Here is a 19456-nt window from a genome sequence, read left to right as displayed (position 1 = left end):
AGAAACATGTCTTAAGGAGACTGCCAGATAGCTAAGTTTGCAAAATGCTTAATGCACAAGAATGAGGACTGAATTTGAATTCCTCGCAACTAAATAAGAAAAACTAGACACCCAGGCCTGTGCCTGTAATACAAGCACTGGGAGACAGAGAAAGGTGAATCCCTGGTGCTTACTACCAGCCAGTCTTGTCAAACCAGTGAGCTCCAGATGGAAGGTGACACTCTGTCCACAACACTAATATAGGCAGCCAGTGAGGAAGATTCCCACCATTGATTTTGGCCTCCGTATGCACACACACACACAAATGTGCATACGCTTACACAGGCTAAATGATCAATGATCTTATAGATGCCACCAAAATACAGTAAACAAACAAAAAAAAATTAGAGAATCTGTTCTCTTTGAATGCGCATGGCTACAGAACATTTGATGATATTAGTTGAGGTTGGTTGATACTCATCTTTATGGTAATTCAAGAGAATATTACTCCTTTTTCAAAATGTAAACTTTTAGCTAAATTAAAGGGCTAAGCATGGTTAAAACTTTGCTTATGTGCTACCTATGGTGGCAGAAGTTTCTAGTCTTTGGGAATTTACTTGATATCAGAATGAGACATAATGCTATAGGCATGAGAACCCTGATTTTTCAGGCATTTTTACATGTGATTTATAAATATAAGAAAACAGGGTCCTTAACTATCTCAGTATGCATATATTTAAAGACAAAACTGTCAAATAAAATAAGAATTGATGTAGCTGTAAGAGTATGAGGGCAATGGGCTGGGAGACAGAAACAATACAGGTAATGTACTGGACACAGAAGTTTGAGGATCTGAGTTTGAATCCCAGAACCTAAGCATCTGTAATCCTCGTGCTCTACAGTGATGGGCAGAGAAACGGGGATTATCAGAAGTTAGTGGACCGGTTATCATGATATAAACAGGGAGAGCCTGTTATAAACAGCATAGAAGGTGAATATCAGACTTTAAGGATATCCTCCAACTTATAAGCTCATACCATTGCATGTACATACACACTAATGCATGCATGCATACACAAACACACAATCACACCATAACACAGATGAAAGTACAACCTCACTCTCCACATACACATAAAAATACCCACATATATTCCTGGTCAAAATATGCTCTCACCCCTCACTGATCTAGTTTTGCATGGGATTCAGTCTCTCCCCAACTGCAGTCTGACAAGTTGGGTAACTGTGTGAAATATCTTTTTTTTAAATTATTTTTATTTTTTTATTCCAGCTGTAGCTCCCTCCCTTATTCCCTCCCAATCCCATCCTCCCTCTCTCCCAATCTCCTCCCATTCCTCTCTCCAAGTCCACTGAGAGGAAGCTCAGTGGAGCTCCCTTCCTAGCTTATCAGGTCTCATCAGAACTGGCTGCATTGTCCTCCTGTCCTCCTCTGTGGCCTGTCAAGGCTGCTCCCTCCTAGGGGGGGGGGGTCAAAGAGCTAGCCACTGAGTTCATGTGTGTGAAATATCGTAATGGGAGTTAGGCTCCCCTGTGGTTGTCACTAGAGCTCCAGCCTTTTTCCTGTACTAACACGAATTTTCAGAATAATTCTAATTATTTGGGCTCCATCATTTCAATAGTTTGATAATGAAAGAAAAGGGCCAAATGACTCTAGAATTTCTTCATTACTGTCAGGATAACAACATCAGGTGATTCTTCTAACCCATAAATGATACTGCTAAAATGGAGAAATATTTTCCTTACGAAATTTTAGTCAGGACCATGCAACTTTACTTTTTCTGAAGGGTAAATTTCAGTAAAGAGTATAAAAAACACTTTATCTCATCCCAGAGAGTTCCAGAAAAACACAACCATCTCCCTGTCTCCTAAGCACATAAAGACACATAAATAAAGCCCCCACTGTGCATGGCCTTGGGATACGGATTCACTTAATTAAGAATGGTGTCTTGGCAGTGTAGCTCCTCAGTGCTTTTCACCTTCTGCTTCTTTTAAAGTCTGAGTAAATGGCAGAGCCTTTCTGCCCACTGTGATGATGGTAGTCCTGGCTCCCTCTCTGGCTTCATTAATGGAATCATCATCACCTGTTGTGCTCACCTTGTTAAATTGCCACTTGAGCATTATCCCTTCATTCCTAATCAATTGGCATCATTCTTTGAAACCACAAAATTGCCCACTGAACAAGACTCTTTGCCCCCTGTTTTCTGGAAGCATTGTGGAAAAAAAAATGGAGGCAGAGGAAACAACATGCCTGAGAAAAATGATTGCAAATTGTGGAAGAGAAAGACAGCTCTTCTTGCAAGGTTTTGTGATGCATTCTATGCAACTAGTTCATGGTAAAGGGATCCTTACAGGATACTGGAGTCTGTGCAGGGTGTGTGGCCACTCTGGCTTCTATAGGATGTAGAGGACCTCTCTGGAAGCTTGGACTTGTCTTCTGCCAAGTAGCCCTAGCTGGACTACAAGAAATTAATGAATGTTCACTTTTACATTTGTAGCAGGAAAATTGTTTCTTCTGTGAGGTTTTGGGTCAGTGTCACAATAGGACAAACAGCCAAACTTCAGGTACGTGCTTTATAGCCAGCTTTCTTGCTGCTCCCACCACACAGCTGATCTATATGAACCCCCATTTGGGGCCTCAATCAATCACCAACTATTCCTAGCTGTATGACTTTGAACAAGCTCCTTAATCTCTCCTGTAAGAGTCAGGGTTTCCTAGAGAAACAGAACTGAAAGTATTGATAACAGCTAGCAAATAGATTCCTTGTTGCCATCAATTAAAGAACTAAAATATTAAAAAGATGGAATAACAGTAAGAGTATAGTCAAAGTATATTAGCAAGACATAGAGATTTCTCTGGTGGAGATGGGGAGCCTAACAATTCTAGTAGGGCTTGGGTTCTAATTTGGGTATGGTGTCCTACTTTGTGACTCCCCTGCTTCCTTTCTTGGTTGGTATAAAAGTATCTCTGGAGGTCTTCTATAGTAGGGATTGTGTTTTAGCTTCTGCTGACAAGCAGGTGACAAATGACTTGTTGATTTGCTGGAGTATGAATAGGATCCCCAATTTCCTCTACTTTTCATGGTATGTCAGGCACAGAGAGACCTACTGAGTGTAAAGAAAAACAGTCCATGTTTCAGAGAAATAGAGACTAGGAGGCAAAACCCATTAAGAAATGGTGACTTGCTGACTATTGCTGGGGCCAGAAAACCATAAAGACTTAAACAGGGGTTATTATATTCCCACTTATCCTAGTGGTTCACAGCCTCTAAAGAATCAGAATATTATAAGAGGGTTTATTAGATTGGTTTCAATGATAGCAGCTGTGTAGTCCAACAATAAAACCTGATAAGTACTTTATCCCCAAGTGTGGATATCTCAGAAGTCTCAATCTGGTGTTGAAGGCCTGGAAATCTGGGAGAGGTTAAATTTCACTTTATATATAAAAAATATCTAAAAAAGGTTTGGTAACCCTAACAATCATTTAAGCATGGCACTGTGATACGTAAAATTATTTTTTTTTTTCCTTTTGTGAATTTTTCAAGAGCTTTCCAGGCCTGTGTCTCATGTAGGACAAGTTGTTGTTCCTTAGATAGCTTAGCAGAAGAGGAGAATTGTTACTGAAACTTTCACCGGCACTACCACCAATGACTGATGCTCAGCTCCTCTTCCTTTAACTCCTGCACTGGGATGTTTATACCCTGTTTTACCCTCCTGTATATTAATGTCTAGACCTTCAAGGCCAGATGAAATAAAGCTATAAAACTCAGACCTGCCAACCAAATAGGATGCCACCAGCATGCTTGGCTTTGTCTTTTGTGAGGTATCCCAGGGTTGCTGAAGAAGCTGTAGCTTGTCCTGTTTCACAAAACACCCCCTCGCCCATCCATAGAATAGAAACTGCATGCAATTTTGCTGGTTTAAGCATAATATTGATTTATTTCACAGAGAAGATAGATTCAAGTATTTTTTTGCATGCTGTGAAAGCTTTAAAATTATTTACTGTCCTCATTATCATTAGAAAGCAGGTGCTATCCAATCCCTCTGTCTTTCTCCCAGTATTCTATGATGAAACTCTATTTTAAGATTCATAGTTTTGAAGCATCATCTGCTCCTGCATGGAAGATGCATGCAGCATGGGAAAGTGTGAGGCCTGACTAATGCTCACTTGCCATCTATATTAGTTAAGGTTCTCTAGAGGAACAGAATGGAAAGAGTGAATTCATTAGATTGCCTTACCTGATAGCAGCAGTGTAATTTAGCAGTGGCCATTTTCAGGCATTGAGAACCAAGGATATATTCAGTCAGCATGGCTGAAGGCCACAGCAATCCTAGTCTGCTGCTTAGGGCCTGTGGGACACCTAGAGAGCCACTGACCCTCACTGGAAAGCTGCAGAAGATAGCCTCTCATGTCAGTGGAGCAGGGCAGCAGACTCAACAGCATGAGGTGGATGCAGGCAGTGAAGTCAAAAAGGCAGAAGCTTCAGCTTCTCCCTGGTCCTCCTTATATTTTGTTTTCCAAATCTTTGCTATATACTCTGGAGAAAGGTCTTCCCTCCTCAGTTGGTCCTTCTAGGAAGCACCTTCAGAGACTCATCCAGAAGCACATCTCTTAGCTGCCAGGAGGAGCCACCGCGTTATCTCTCAGGCATATTTGAAAAGAGGCAAAACAGAGTCCTGAACAATGTGGTACTTCACAGAGCTTTGGGAGAAAACTGACTGGAATTTATAGTGAGGACATTTTAAAGGACCAAACATCCAAATTCTTACCTTTGTGACCCTGGCAATTAATTTCCACTCTAAACATAATTCTCCTTATAGACAAGAAACTCATTAAAAAGTCTCTGGTGACCAACAACACTATGAGTGGTGGCAGAATTATTAAAGCTGCCAGGGTTCTGTCAGACATAGCCCTTCTGTCTGTATGCAATTTGTGAGGTATAAATATCCATATTTCACAAGACGGCCAGATACGTCAGTCTTTAAGGATTCAACTTCTATTTCTGTACTCATTTATAAATTTGAATTAAATTAGAGGAAAGTATTCTGATGCACTAGCAAATAAAATTCATGGCATTTTTCTAAGACAAAGACTTCCATTTTTTTATATGACATGAGCGTCCAGAGAGGAATACATATTCTTTCAAATATGCAGTTTTGGATATATATAAAATGTTCTGTACATTAGATTATGTTCACAGTTTAGGAGAATTTGAGGGGAAATGTTCCTGGCAAGAAAACTGTTTTCAAGAAGAAAAGGTAAGAAACCCAGGGCAGAGGGAAACAACATAATATTGTTTCCATACTTTAAAATATGCAGCTTGAATATCCCAACTCACACTCATAGCTAGAGCTCTCTCTTGAGGGTTATGGGCTCTGTTCACAAGGAGGCAGAGGCATGCAGCATGGATGAGAAGTTGCCATCTGTGTGAAGATCAGGTGAATCAGCTCTTCAGAGCAGGGTTCCGGGAGCGTAAGGCACTCTTAGAAGGGTCTGATCCCAAGCACTCATGGAGGACCTTGGATATAACTCCCACCAGGCCTAGTTCTCTGTCTTTGGGTAGATGTGTACTGGCAAAGGCTGAAGCATAATGGTGCTTTGTAACCATCCCACAGTGGTTTTGCTTTCAAATAGTCAAAGAAAATGTTTTTGTGTGGAAGAGCATGAAATTCAATGAACGGATGGGAAGCTGGCTCAGAAAGTAAGAGTGTGTGCTGCACAACCTTGAGTATTTGAGTTCAAATTCTACCAGTCATAAAATCCAGATATGTCCACAAACAGAGCTGCTGTGTGTGGAGACAGGGAGATATCTGGGTCTTGCTCACTGACAGATGAGTCCCGGGTTCAATGAGAGATACTGTCTAAATGAAATTAGGTATGGAATGGTAGAGGAGGACACTTTACATCCTCCTCTGGCCTCCACATACACATGTGCAACAGACACACACACCCATGCTTATACTACACTTAAATATATGATTACACATCGATATAGTTTTATGTGAGTGGTTGCAAATTGGTGTTTTTATTTTTATGAATTTATAAAATATGCTAGACCATATTCATACTCCTACTATTCTTTCTTTTCTTTTTTTATTAATTACTTTATTCACTTTGTATCCCCCCATAAGACCCTCCCTCCTCCCCTCCCGACCCCACCCTCCCTTCCCCTTCTTCACGCATGCCCCTCCCCAAGTCCACTGATAGGGGAGGTCCTCCTCTCCTTCCTTCTGATCTTAGTCTATCAGATCACATCAGGAGTGGCTGCACTGTCATGTTCTGTGGCCTGGTAAGGCTGCTCCCCCCTCAGGGGGAGGTGATCAAAGAGCAGGCCAATCAGATTATGTCAAAGGCAGTCCCTCTTCCCATTACTATGGAACCCACTTGGACACTAAACTGCCATGGGCTACATCTGTGCAGGGGTTCTAGGTTATCTCCATACATGGTACTTGGTTGGAGTATGAGTCTCTGGAAAGACCCCTGTGTTCAAATTTTCTCATCCTGAGTGAGCTGTCCCAGAAGCAGAAAGACACACATGGCATATACTCACTCATATAGACATATAACAAAGGATAGACCTACTATCCTTTCTTATCCTTCTCAGTTTTGCTAACCCTTTCATGCCTCAAATGGTCCCACTAAGACTTTCATTTCCTTTTATTTTTAGTTTCTGACTCACTGAATATCATGAGGCATACTTACAGGAGCATGGATTAGGGGACATTGCAGGAGCATGGGAACCCTGCCAGTGGCTATTTCACTCAAGAAAATGTCTTTTTTGCCCCTCCAACTATTAATTGCCTATCGATCCTAAGAGGGAGTGGGACTGTGTGAGCTTTTCCTCTGTGACAGGATGTTGAGGGCCCAATCCTTTATAGATCGTGTGCAGGTAATCACAGATGCCATGAGTTGAAAAATGCAATGGCCACATCATTCCTAGATGTTGGTGTCCCACACTACTCTCCACATTCTTCTGCCTCTTATATTCTCAAGGCTTAGGGAAAATCTTGGAAAAGATAGACAGAATCACCACTATTGTTAATCCCAACTGTTGTTAAGGTTTTTTTTTTAATTATTTTTATCTTTTCTGCCTTTTGAAACTCATTATGACTAGAAATTTTTACCCCTTATTACTGACTTTTTTTTACTGATACTGATACAGATGCTATAAAATTAAGTACAAGAAATATTCAGCTACTTATTAATGTGTCTGTGTGTGTCTACATATGTATGCATGTGGATTGTGTGTACATCTTTGTATATACGTTCACATGATTGTGTGTTGAGTGTGGGCATGCTTGTGAAATCCACACAGATGCCCTTCCACCCACCCCATTTAGTAAGACAAACTTCACCAGGGAGGCTGATCAGCGAGCTCCAGAGAGCTGCCTGTCTCAACTTTTCTAGTAATTGAACTCAGAGAACATGCCACACCCTCTTTTTTTTTTTTTTTCAAATTTTATTATTGTGGATACTTTTCTTCTTTTTAATTTTTTTTATTAATTACCATTTATTTACTTTTTATCCCAGCTGTAGCCACCTCCCTCATCTCCTCCCAATCCTGCTCCCCCTCCCACTTCTCCTCCCATGCCCCTAGCCTATCAGGTCTTATCAGGACTGGCTGCATTGTCTTCCTCTGTGGCCTGGTAAGGCTGCCTCCACCCCTCAAGAGGAGATGATCAAAGAGCCAGCCACTAAGTTCATGTCACAGATAGTCTCTGTCCCCCTTACTAGGCAACCCACCTGGAGACTGAGCTGCATGGGCTACATCTTTTCAGGAGTTCTAGGATATCTCCATGCATGGTACTCGCTTGGTGTATCAGTCTTAGAAAAGAACCCTGGGCCCAGATTTTTGGTTCTGTTGCTCTTCTTGTGGGGCTCCTGTCCCCACCACAGGTCTTTCCATCTCCCCCTTATTTTATAAGATTACCTGTACTTTGCCCAAAATTTGGCTATAAGGCTAAGCATCTGCTTTAATACCTTGCTGGGTAAAGTCTTTCAGGGACCTCTGTGGTAGGCTCCTGTCCTATTCCTTGCTTTCTCCCTATTCTGATGTCTATCTCATTTGCCTGTCTGAATGGGGTTGATTATCTTACCCAGGGTCCTCCTTCTTGCTTAGCTTCTTTAGATGTACAGATTTTAGTATTTTTATCCTTTATTATAATTATATGTCTAATGTCCACTTATAAGTGAGTATATAACATGTGTGTCTTTACATAGGCCTGAGAATTGAACTTAGGTCCTCATGATTGTGTGGGAAACACTTAACTGACTGAGCTATCATACTAGCCCTCCAAATGATCGGCATCCTTATTTTCATTTTTATAGATTTGATTTTAAAGATATCTTTGACAGAGAGAAAGAACTATGCTTCAGTGGACATAGGGAGGCCACATTATTCCAGAGATAGTGGAACCTGGCTATGCCACAATTGGATTGATAGACAACAGTAATAGATTTAGAAGACATTGTGTTATGAGAAATAAGTTGGACATAGAAAGACAAATACTGAACCATTTCTGCCTATAGAGGACAATAAAAGCCTTCTACACATATAGAGTCAAATAGTGCTCTTCTTCATTCCTGGGGTCATTTGCCACAGGTTCTCTGGAGCAAGGGAACAGAAGTGACAATCTGAGGGTTCAGTGGCCTGTAAGCATGAATGGAAATGACCTTACAGGATCAGCTTCAGGAGACAGATCTATTTTATTTGGGGAAAATGAGGGTTATATAGAACTTTGGGGAGGGAGTAGGAATGTCCAGGGTGATGAATGTCACGGCTGAAGGGCTAAGGTACTGAAATGCATTGTTAATATGAACAGGCATACTGGGGAATACAATGTGCTTGCTGAACCAGTTCTGATTGGGAGAAAAGAGAGTTGGACCTATAATTTCCTGAAGGTCTGTCTGACATTCTTCAGGTAAGGGGTGTGGAGATCCAGGCTCCTAGGCAGAAAAGAGGAAATATTGCTGACAAAGGGAGTTCTCCATTTTTTCCTGAGCTCACAGCTTTCAATACTGATGGAAATGTGACCATAGCAGCAAGGTTTCCCAACAAGCAGGGGCAGGGGAGAACTAGTGTGAGGAGATGTAACATGGATCAATAGGTAGACAATTGCACCTGAACGGAGTAAGTTCTGATGATCTTGTGCATTTCAAGGCAAAAGAATAATAATAATAGTAAAAATATAGTGTACTCCAAAGTGACCAGAGCATTATGTTTGTAAATGATTTTACCATGAATATATGAGGTGATTGGTGTCCCACGTAGATACAGTTGATCTTTACCTAGTGCTTGCATGCCTCCAATTGCTACATGTCAAATAAGGGGAAGGCATTAATAGGGCAATGGAAATGGCTCTCATATGGGCTTTGAGTTCAGATACCTGGCATATACATTAAAGCTTGGCATAATGGCAGGTCTCTGTAGCCCCGGGTCTAGGAGACAGTGAAAAGAAAATCCATGAAGTTCATTGGTTTCCAGTCTAGTGGACTTAATAGCTCCATATCCAGTAAGAGACCATGTCTAAACATAAAGTGGAGAACAGTCAGTGATCAAAGAAACACCTGATGTTGATCATCAGCTTCCACATGCTCATTTACACAGCACACAGCACGCACACACACACACACACATACACATACACACAACACACATGCACACACCACATACCCATGAAGAATGAAATTATAAATGAAGGTCAATATATCATATTCCTGTATATGTAAAAGTTGTAAAATATATTTTAAAAACTGAAATAATAATTTTTGGCCTTTCCTTCCTTGTTCAAAAGTAGACTTTAATACCACAGAAGTTCAGGGCCCAATCAGAGCTCCTGCTATTCATCTATCAGTGCTGCACTTCCAGTACCTGATTCGCATTTCAAACTATTTGACCTGTTGCTCATGCAGAGGAGCCCATCATGCTCCTCAGGCATAGTCTCTGGAAGAGGTTTAGGGATATTCAACATGCAGCACTTCAGTTTGGACATTTAAACATGCTCAAGACTCATGTTGTCTCTTATCCCCCATCCTGGGGAAACACAAACATCTATTCAAAGCAGATGAGTATGACAGGCAAAGTATGATTTCATCAAAGTTAAAATTGGCTTTAGGCTTACTAATAGTGCATAGGAGAGGAGTTACAGATTCATAGGTGGACCCCAACCAACAGCACTGTTAAAGTGTCCTTTTTGTTAACCTTTCACTTTTTACATTCTCTAGAATTTCTCAAATAACCTGCAGTTGGGGGAAGGCAGAAGGAGTAATTGTTGAACTCCCAGGGAGAGTCCTGTGGCCATCATTTTCTCCATTAATAAGGGAATCCTAGTAGATCTATGACTATAGGTCTGACATTTACATTAGTGTTGTGATTATTACTTGTCCAAGGCTTTGTCTCCTTCAAGATTGTGACCATTTTGTGTACAGAAGAAAACAAAACAAAACAAAACAAAACAAAACAAACCATGTAACGGCTAGAATCGAAAAGTAGAGAGGGTTGCATCAAAGAAGACAGGTCGCTTTTCTCTCTGTCACTGCCATGTCATCCAGACTGAGGAAGACCTGGAGTCTCAGGGGCCACATTAGCCATGGTCTCAAGGGGGCATCAGTAAGCACCACAAGCACCCAGGAAGCCCCAGGAATGCTGGAAACATACATCACCACAGGATCAATTTCGACAAATATCATACAGGTTTCTTTGAAAGAGTTGGTATGGGGCAGTGGCACCTGAAGAGGAACCAGAGCTTCTGCCCAACTGTCAACCTGAATTGTGGATGCTAGTCAGTGAGCAGACATGAGTCAATGCTGCAAAAACCAAGACTGGAGTTGCTCGCTGCACTGATGTAGTGCGATTGGGCTACTAAAATGTTCTGAGGAAGGGTAAGCTCCCCAAGAAGAATATCATTGTGAAGGCCAAATTCTTCAGCAAAAGAGCTTATTAGAAGATTAAGGGTGTTGTAGGTGCCTATGTCCTAGTGGCTTGAAGCTAACCAGGGAGGTTAAGTTAAAGGAAAAAAAAAAAAAAAAGGTAGGTCACAAGTAGTCTTATCACCTGCCAAGCCCAACATAGTAGCCATGTGAGGGCTACTATAATCTAGGAAATGAGTACGTAGCAAATTCTCTTGCAAGCAAAAAAAGCTAGAAAAGAGGACCACAACATGCAGGGGATGTCTGAAAAGAATAAGATGTAAGATGAGATGTTGAACTTGAAACTTCCTGTTTCATCTATTCTTTTTAGTTGAATTCTTAGTGTTTTAATTGAAAGCACAAGAAAGACCAAATCACTACTGTGGATAACTGGCCTGTTTGGAAATCTTTCTAAAGGAACAAAACAACTGATTTCTAGAGACGGCATCCTACAGAATCACTGCTCTTCTCTAGTCATCAAGAAGGCTCCTGCAAACTGAGCCTGACTTCTTTCTCTTGGATCTTGCTGAGGTGAGACTCTGGGCACCCTGGTCCATTGATCTGCTGGTTGAGCTCAAGATAAGAAAAGCAGGGCTCTGCTAATGTCTCTGTAGAGATCACAGTGAATGATAGGAGCTCAGGGCTGCTCCCCTTGCTTAGTCAACAGGAAATAGAGACCAACATAAGCACCGGTGAGAGGGATTTTTCTTGCCTGTCCTCTGAAGGCCAACTGTGATGAGAGAGGGAGGTCTCTGCACACTGACCCAGAAAAAAAATGTAAGCTGAACAAAAGGGAACCGTGGCTGCAAGAAGATGAGATGGTTGCAAAACTGAACCTGGCTGGAGGATATTTGTTTATTCCAGTCAGTACCCACCCTGAAAATATGTTCAGAAGCAGAAATGAAAATATCTTCTAAAATACAGATGACAAGGAAAGGTCTCATAACATGATTTTTTTTTTCTTTTTAAATAGGTCAAAACAGCAAGTCAATGAGAGGTGAGAAAAAGAAACAATGCTTGAGTCGATTGGAAATTCAGGCTTGTGTGTGTGTGTGTGTGTGTGTGTGTGTGTGTGTGTGTAGTGTAGTATAATGTATTGCATTGTCATTTAATGTAGTGTAGTGTGTGTGTACATATGTACATGCACAGTCATTTCTGTATGGTTGATGTCGCATGCATACATGTAGGGGTATATATGTCAGACCTAAGCATGTAGGGGTATATGTGTCAGACCTAGGCTGACATCAGGTGTTTTCTCTTATTATTCTACTTTACACACTGAGGGAGTGTCTCTCATTGTATCCAGAGTGCACCACTGTAGCTAATTTGACTATTCAACTTGGTGTAAGGATTTCTTTTCTCTGCCTCCTATAATCTGGGATTACAGAAAAGCCAACATATTATGTGTGTTCGTGGGATCCAAAATATGATCCACATACCTCTGTGGAAGGCACTTTACATGATGAGCCATCACCCAAGGCCTGCAACCTGCACATCTTTGAGGAGACATTTCCTATGTACTCAGACACTGTCTATAGGTGCTACCAACAATAGACCAAGGAGAATCAGATAAGTTATTATGCTTAAAAATGACCTGAAGTTACAAATAAGCTACCTCTACATAATTTTCAAAATCTGATATTGGATCATCCTATAGCAACATCATACTGAAACCACATAAAGATGACAAGACTCAGATTACAGGGCCATGTCTCTTGTGAGAGTCAGCCCAGATGAGCATGCCTGATCTGTTTTATTCACTCATCTTGTTACTTCAAGAAAAGATCTGATAAAGACAATTTAAGAAAGGAAATGCTTGCTGTGGCTTAAGTTTGTGAGTATAGTCCTTCATGGTGGGACAGGTCTGGAAGTAGGTTCATGAAGAGGATGGCCACATTGGACCTGTAGTCAGGTAGTAGAAAGAGATGAACACCGCCACTCTGCTCAGTTTCTCCTTCCTACGGGATTCTGGCATCACAGTTAGCTTGAGTTTTCCCAGCCCAATTAACCCAAACTAGAAACTCCCTCAGAGACATGTCAGGAGGTTTGTCTAGATCCATTGAAATTGACAATAAGATTGAATATCACATGTCTGATTTCACATACACCTGGAAATTCCATGCTCCAACAAGCATATCAGGCTTGCCTGAATTTTAAAGCAGGAAGGGGAAGTTGAAATCCTTGTTGAGTGTGTGGTTTGGAAACTGTCGGGTTTGTAAATTCTATGAAGTTGGTTATGTTCAATGTCTTATGACAAAAGCATCAAGTTAAAAAAAAATACTATGTCAACCTGAAATGCTATATTCCCATTCTAATTGTTATTTCAGTGATCACATCAAATGGTTCTGTGAAAACGTCAGGTTGCTTTTCCTCCTCCTCAATTCTCTCACAGTTAGAATTCATGCATAATTTACACATTCTATATATGTAGGTTCAGGCCCCTGATTGGAGTCTTTGACCCTCTTACCATGTGGCACAGAAGGGATTATTTTCAAGTCAATCTCTCAGCTCTGGGTGCTAAAAGAGGGTTCTGCATGGCTGGCAGTGGTCTTGTTTCTATGATCAATGATCTACCACCTGTGCTGATGTCCATATGTAATTAGTGAGTGTTATGATCCCAGAAGAGTTGGAAATCACTTACATAGAAAGTCTAGAAAATATGAAAATGGGAATAGATTGAATGAACCAGAACAATATTATGGAGGAAGTAATATTTACATGCACATTCAGCAGAAGCACAAAACCTAAACTTCGAGCAGAAAGATAAAAGATTTCACAAGAGAATAAAGATATATGCCATGAAGGAGGACACATCTGACATTCTGGAAAGCAAATTAAAAATGGAAGACACTTGTCAAGGCATAATATCATGGTCAAGGCACCCATGGCTGTGATATGTGAAAGACCAGGAAAAAAGGCCAGAGACAAAGATGTGACATGGTATTCTAGTTTGCTTTCTGTTGCTATGATGAAACACTCACTAAAAAGAACTTCAAAGAGAGGGCTTATGTGACATCCAGGGGCAGTCTGTCTTGAAGGAAGCTGAGGCAGGAACTGGAGGAAGCTCATGGCAGGAACCAGAGGCAGAAACTGAACCAGAGACCAGAAAGAAAAGCTACTTACTTGCTTGCTTGCTCCAGCTCCTACTCAGCCATTTTTCCTATATATCTTAGGCCCATCTGCTCAGATGATGGCAACATCCAGGGTAAATTATATTCTCTAATATCAGTTATCAATTAAGAAGATGCCCAAAGGGCAACCTGATGGGGGCATTTCCTCAGTTGAGATTGTCTCTTTCCAAGTGTCGACTTGACAACCAAGATCAGGTACATGATGAAGGTAGGTCTTAGGAAATACATCACTGAACTGCATGCAAAACTTACGGAATTTGAAGGAGGTCAAAAGATACACAGCTTGTGGGGGGCTAGTGAAGGGATGGTTCAGTTAGCAAAGTCCTTCCTTTTTAAGCCTAAACAACCCAATGTGGGTTCTAAAATGCCCATGTCAAAATGAGTGAATGAATGAATGAATGAATGAAGTGACAGGTACAGAAGATTTATGTAATCTCAGTTCTGAGAGAGTGAAGACAGCAGGATCCTAGAAGCTGCCTAGCTGAAAGAGTGAGCTTCAGGTTCTGTGAGATACTGCGTCTCACAAAATAAGGCAGAGAACAACTTTTGGCCTCCACATGTATGAGATACCTGCACACACAGTCCCTGCACACAGTCATCTGTACACACATTCATACAGTCACCTTCACACACTCACACACATAGTCACCTGCACACACAGCCACCTGTGGACACACATGGACTGTGTCACATCAATACACAGTGCACACATGTCACTTGCAAAAAACATGTGCACGCACACACACATGTACCATGCAAAATAAAACCAGGATCTTTTATTTTCAACTTTTTCCCAATTGATTTTATATATTGTTTTTGAGAAATAGTTTTCTACATGAGAAATCTTTATTTTATAACTTTTAATTGTGTGTACCTTCTACATAAACATTTTTCTTGTCCTCTAAATTTGAGACATGACTATTAATAGCTATCATCAAAAATTAAGCAGCAAAGGAGCTCATTTCTGAGATATTTTTAGTTTTCCCGGTCCTTGATCTGGACTTCCAGTTTTCGTTTATTTTCTTTAGTTCAGATAAGATGGATTGCTTTAGCTTATGAAAAAGGTACTTTTTCTGGCACTCAACTCTACTTTTAACTATATTTTGAAAGTGGATTAAAATGGTCTTTTAGAGGACCTAAACACACATACACACACACACATACACACACACACACACACACACACACACAGACCCCAGACACTCACCCAGAGTGTACTTACCAAAAAGAAACCACAGAAACCATCTGTTCTCTCAATCATCTTCTTGGAGTAAGACAGGGAAGGAAAAGAGAGAGAATGCTTTATTCTAGAACTTTAGAGTCAAAGCAATGTAACTCTAGCTTTATAGTTGCAAAAAAAATAGTAGAAGGGGTCAGTAAGTTTAATAAATATTAATAGAGCTTCTTGGATATTTTTAGCTGTGTGTTAGTTATTTGCTTCAGTTGTCTGAGCCTTTTCCCTTATCTGTAAAATTACATAGAGGTATATGCCTTAGAGAAATGTTGGAATGATAAAATAAACATACTGTGTGATGATTAGTGTTGATAGTCAAGTTGACAAGATCTACAAGTACCTAAAAGACAAACCTCTGGGTGGGTCTGTGAGCAAACTTCAAGACCTGGATAATTAAAAAGAGCCATTCTAAATGTGGTTGATACCATCCCATGGGCTGGGGTCCTAAATGAACAAAGTGAGAAGGTAAGATGTCTACCAGATCTCAGCCCTCATTGCTTTCCTAGTGTGAACATATTGTGGGCAGCTGTCTCCTGCTCTGCTCCCATGGCTTCCCCATCATTATGGGCTCTATCCTCAATGTATGTCCCAACACAAACCTTCTTTCTTCATACTGATTTTGTCAGGTGTTTTATTACAGCACTGAGTAATTCATACTACTATATGTGAAAAGCCTGGTGGGATTTATTAAATCAAGACAAATGTACCATTTCATTGTTGTGATTAATGTTATGATCATAAAGATGAATTTGAAACAGAATAACAAAGACTATTCAGGTCTCCTATAATTTCTCGTAGAATCTTAGGTCTTGACTTTGTTCTTTAAAAGGAAGTACTAACACAGGTGGTTATTCTTTCCACTATGATACTTCTTAGCTGTATAGTCTTACTATTGTCATTAGATTTTTTTTGGCAAAAATTGTAGTTTTAGGTAAGATATAGTGCTAAATACAGGCAGAGCAATGCCAGCCACATAGTGAGCACTCAGTGAATGTGGACTCTTTATTCATGGTGTCTCTGCTATAGCTTTAGAATGTTACTAGATTCTCCAACTTTCCCAGGTTACTTTATCAAAGGATACAATAAATAATATATGAAAGACACTTTAAATGTTATGTATTTCTCAGATTTTTCTCACAAGCTCGAGTGGCAAATCCTGCTATCAGAGTGTGCACACTGCTAGGAAAACCTTGAATCATTTCTTCCTTTTGGTTCCACTCAGAGTAGATTTCTAAACTGTGTGTGAAAGGTTGTGTTCTATATGTATGCATGTGTGTGCATGTTCATGTGTGTGCCTGCCATATTTCACATGAGATCAGACATAACCTTGATAGTCATGAGCATCAGTCTTTACCTAGCACCTTATTTAAGACAAGGTGTCTGATTGTTCACTATTACTTACTCCAGGCAAGCTCACTCAGGAACTACTAGGATTCTCCTATCTCTGCCTCCCATCTTCTCCTAGGAACACAGGATGACAGATGTGTGCACCACTGTGTCCAGATTCCTAATAAGGGTTTTAGGCATCTGAGCACAAGTAGTCAGGCTTGCATGACAGGGACTTTTATCACGTGTCCCTTTCCTCAGACCTAGTTAACAGTAGATTTTACTCACTAGTTCTGAGTATTCCCATTTTATCTCAATTCCTATTTTTTCCTTTTCTTTTCTTTCTTTATTAATTAAGTTATTTATTTACTTTACATTCTGATAGCTGTTTTTCTCCCTCTTCTCCTTCCAGATCCTCCCTTAACCTTACCTCCCCCATAGCTGCCCTACCCCCTTCCTCCTCAGAAAAGGGGAGGCCTCCCTTGGATATCAACCAGCCTTGGCATATCAAGTTGCAGTAAGGCTAGACACATCACAACATTTTTGCCATTCTTTTTTGTTATTAAATTTATTCATTTATTAATTTTACATCATGATCACAGTCCCCTCCCTCCTCCTGTTCCCCCAATTTCACCCTTTTCCACCTTATCCCTTACCCTTCTCTTCAGAAAAAGGGAGTTAACCCTTACAAACTCACCTCAGCCTAGCAAGTCACATCAGGACTGCATGCATCCTCTTCCAGTGAGGCCAGACAAGGCATCTGAGATAGGTGAAAGTGATGGAAAAGCAGGCAACTGAGTCTGCATCAGATATGGCCACTCATCACTTGCTAGGACACCCATATAAAGACCAGGCTGCCCATAAGTTACATTCTTAGGTCTAGTTGCTTCAGTTTCTGTAAGCTCCTGTGGGCCCAGGTTAGTTGATATCTTTGGTTTTCCTGACCTTGTATTCTTCCGCTCACTCCTCCACAAGACTCCCTGAGCTCTGCCTAATGTTTGACTGTGGGTATTGGCATCTGTTTTGATCTTCAGGGTGTAGCCTCTCAGAGGACAGTCATGTTAGGCTCCTGTCTGTAAGCAAATTAATAGTATCAGGAGTTAACCATTTTCTATAGGGTGGGTTTCAGATTGGGCCACACATTGGTTAGCCATTTCCTCATTTTTCTGCTCCATCTTTATCTCTGCACATCCTGTAGGTAGGATAATAATACAATTATAAACGGGTACAGAACTAAACAGAGAATACTCAATAGAGGAAATTCTAATGGCTGAAAGCACTTAAAGAAATGTTCAAGGTCCTTAATCATCAGAGAAATGTAACTCAAAATGACTCTGAGATACCATTTTACACCCATCAGAATGGCTAAGATCAAAAACTTCAGTGACAGTACATGACTGTGAGGATGTGGAGCAAGAGGAACACTCTTCTATTGCTCGTGAGAGTGAAAACTTTTAGAATCACTTTGGAAATCAATCTGACACTTTCTCAGAAAACTGAGAATAGTTCTACGTCATGACCCAGCTATACAACTCCTGGGAATATATCCAAAAGGTGTTCTAGTATACTACAAGAACACTTGAAGTTCAACTTTCTTCATAGCAACTTTATTTTTAATAGCCAGAAATTGCAACCCAGATTTTCCTCAAAGAATAGACAGAGAAAATGTACATTTATACAATAGACTACTACTCAGCTATTAGACACAATGGCATCATTAAATTTGCAGACAAAGGGATGGCATAAAAAAATGATCATCCTGAGTGAGGTAATCCAGGCTTAGAAAGACAAACATCATATGTACTCACGTATAAGTGGATATTAGCTGTAAAGTAAATGATAACCATGCTTCAATCCATAGACCCAAAGAAGCTAAGTAAGAAGGAGTACCTAAGGGAGGATACCTAAATCTTACTCAGAGATGGATGTCAAAAGTGAATGAAGAAAGGGATCTGGGTAGGAGAGGGTGTGGGGAGGGAAGTGATGGTGGGGATCAGATGTGGGAAGAGCAGGGAGATGAGGGGCCTGGGAGAGAAAAGACAAACTTAATTAGGAGGATATCTCTGAGACAAGAAGGAGAACTATGACAAAGTAGGCTCCTAGGAGCATATGGGGGTGACTCTAGCTAAGACTTCTAACTGGGGGGCACATGGAGACTGAAATGGCTACCTCCCAGCCAGGCTGGTCTTCCAGTGAAAGGAGGGGGACACCAAACTACCCACAAAAGTATCTTATCTTCTTTTATTAAGGCTAGACAAGGCAGCTCAGTTAAGAGAAAAGGATCCAAAAGCAGGCAATTCAGAGTCCACCTCTGCTCTACCTTTAGAAATCCCACATGAAGACCCAGCTGCACAACTGTTTACATATATATAGAGGGCCTTGATCCATCCTGTTCTTGCTCTTTGTCTGGCAGTTCTCCAATAGACCCTATGGAGCCAGGTTAGTTGATTCTGTAAGTGTTCATGTGGTGTCCTTGACCCCTCTGGCTCCTTAATCCTTTCTCATCCACTTCCAGAGGCTTCTACAAGTTTCACATAAGTTTTGGCTGTGGTTATCTGCATCAGTTTTCATCAGTTGCTGGATGAAGCCTCTCTGATTACAGTTATGCTAGGCCCCTGTCTGCAAGTATAACAGAATAAAATTAATAATGTCAGGGCTGTGCTCCCTCTTAAGCATGGCTCTCAAGCTAGGCCAGTCATTGCTTGACCATTCCATCAAATTCTGTTCCATCATTTTTTTTTCCCCAGCACAATTTGTAGGCCTGGCAATTTGTAGGTCTAAGAAATAAGGAGGACCCAATGGGGAGATGGTTAAATCTCATGGAGAATGAGGAAATAGATTAGATATCTAGGGTGGATG

At 40.8% G+C, this 19456-nt stretch overlaps 1 protein-coding gene and 1 pseudogene across 2 annotated transcripts in view; both read left to right on the top strand.

Annotated features, from left to right (window-relative positions):
* LOC129672149 (contactin-associated protein like 5-1) overlaps positions 1–19456 on the top strand; it is a 784596-nt gene that overhangs the window by 213503 nt on the left and 551637 nt on the right. The window lies entirely within an intron of this gene.
* On the top strand, positions 10539–10983 carry LOC129672159 (60S ribosomal protein L27a-like; annotated as a pseudogene).

This window comes from Psammomys obesus, unplaced genomic scaffold (genome assembly GCF_907164565.1).
Source record: "Psammomys obesus unplaced genomic scaffold, mPsaObe1.curated_primary_1811, whole genome shotgun sequence".
Taxonomy (NCBI): Eukaryota; Metazoa; Chordata; class Mammalia; order Rodentia; family Muridae; genus Psammomys; species Psammomys obesus.
This window is presented reverse-complemented; position numbering and strand designations above follow the sequence as displayed.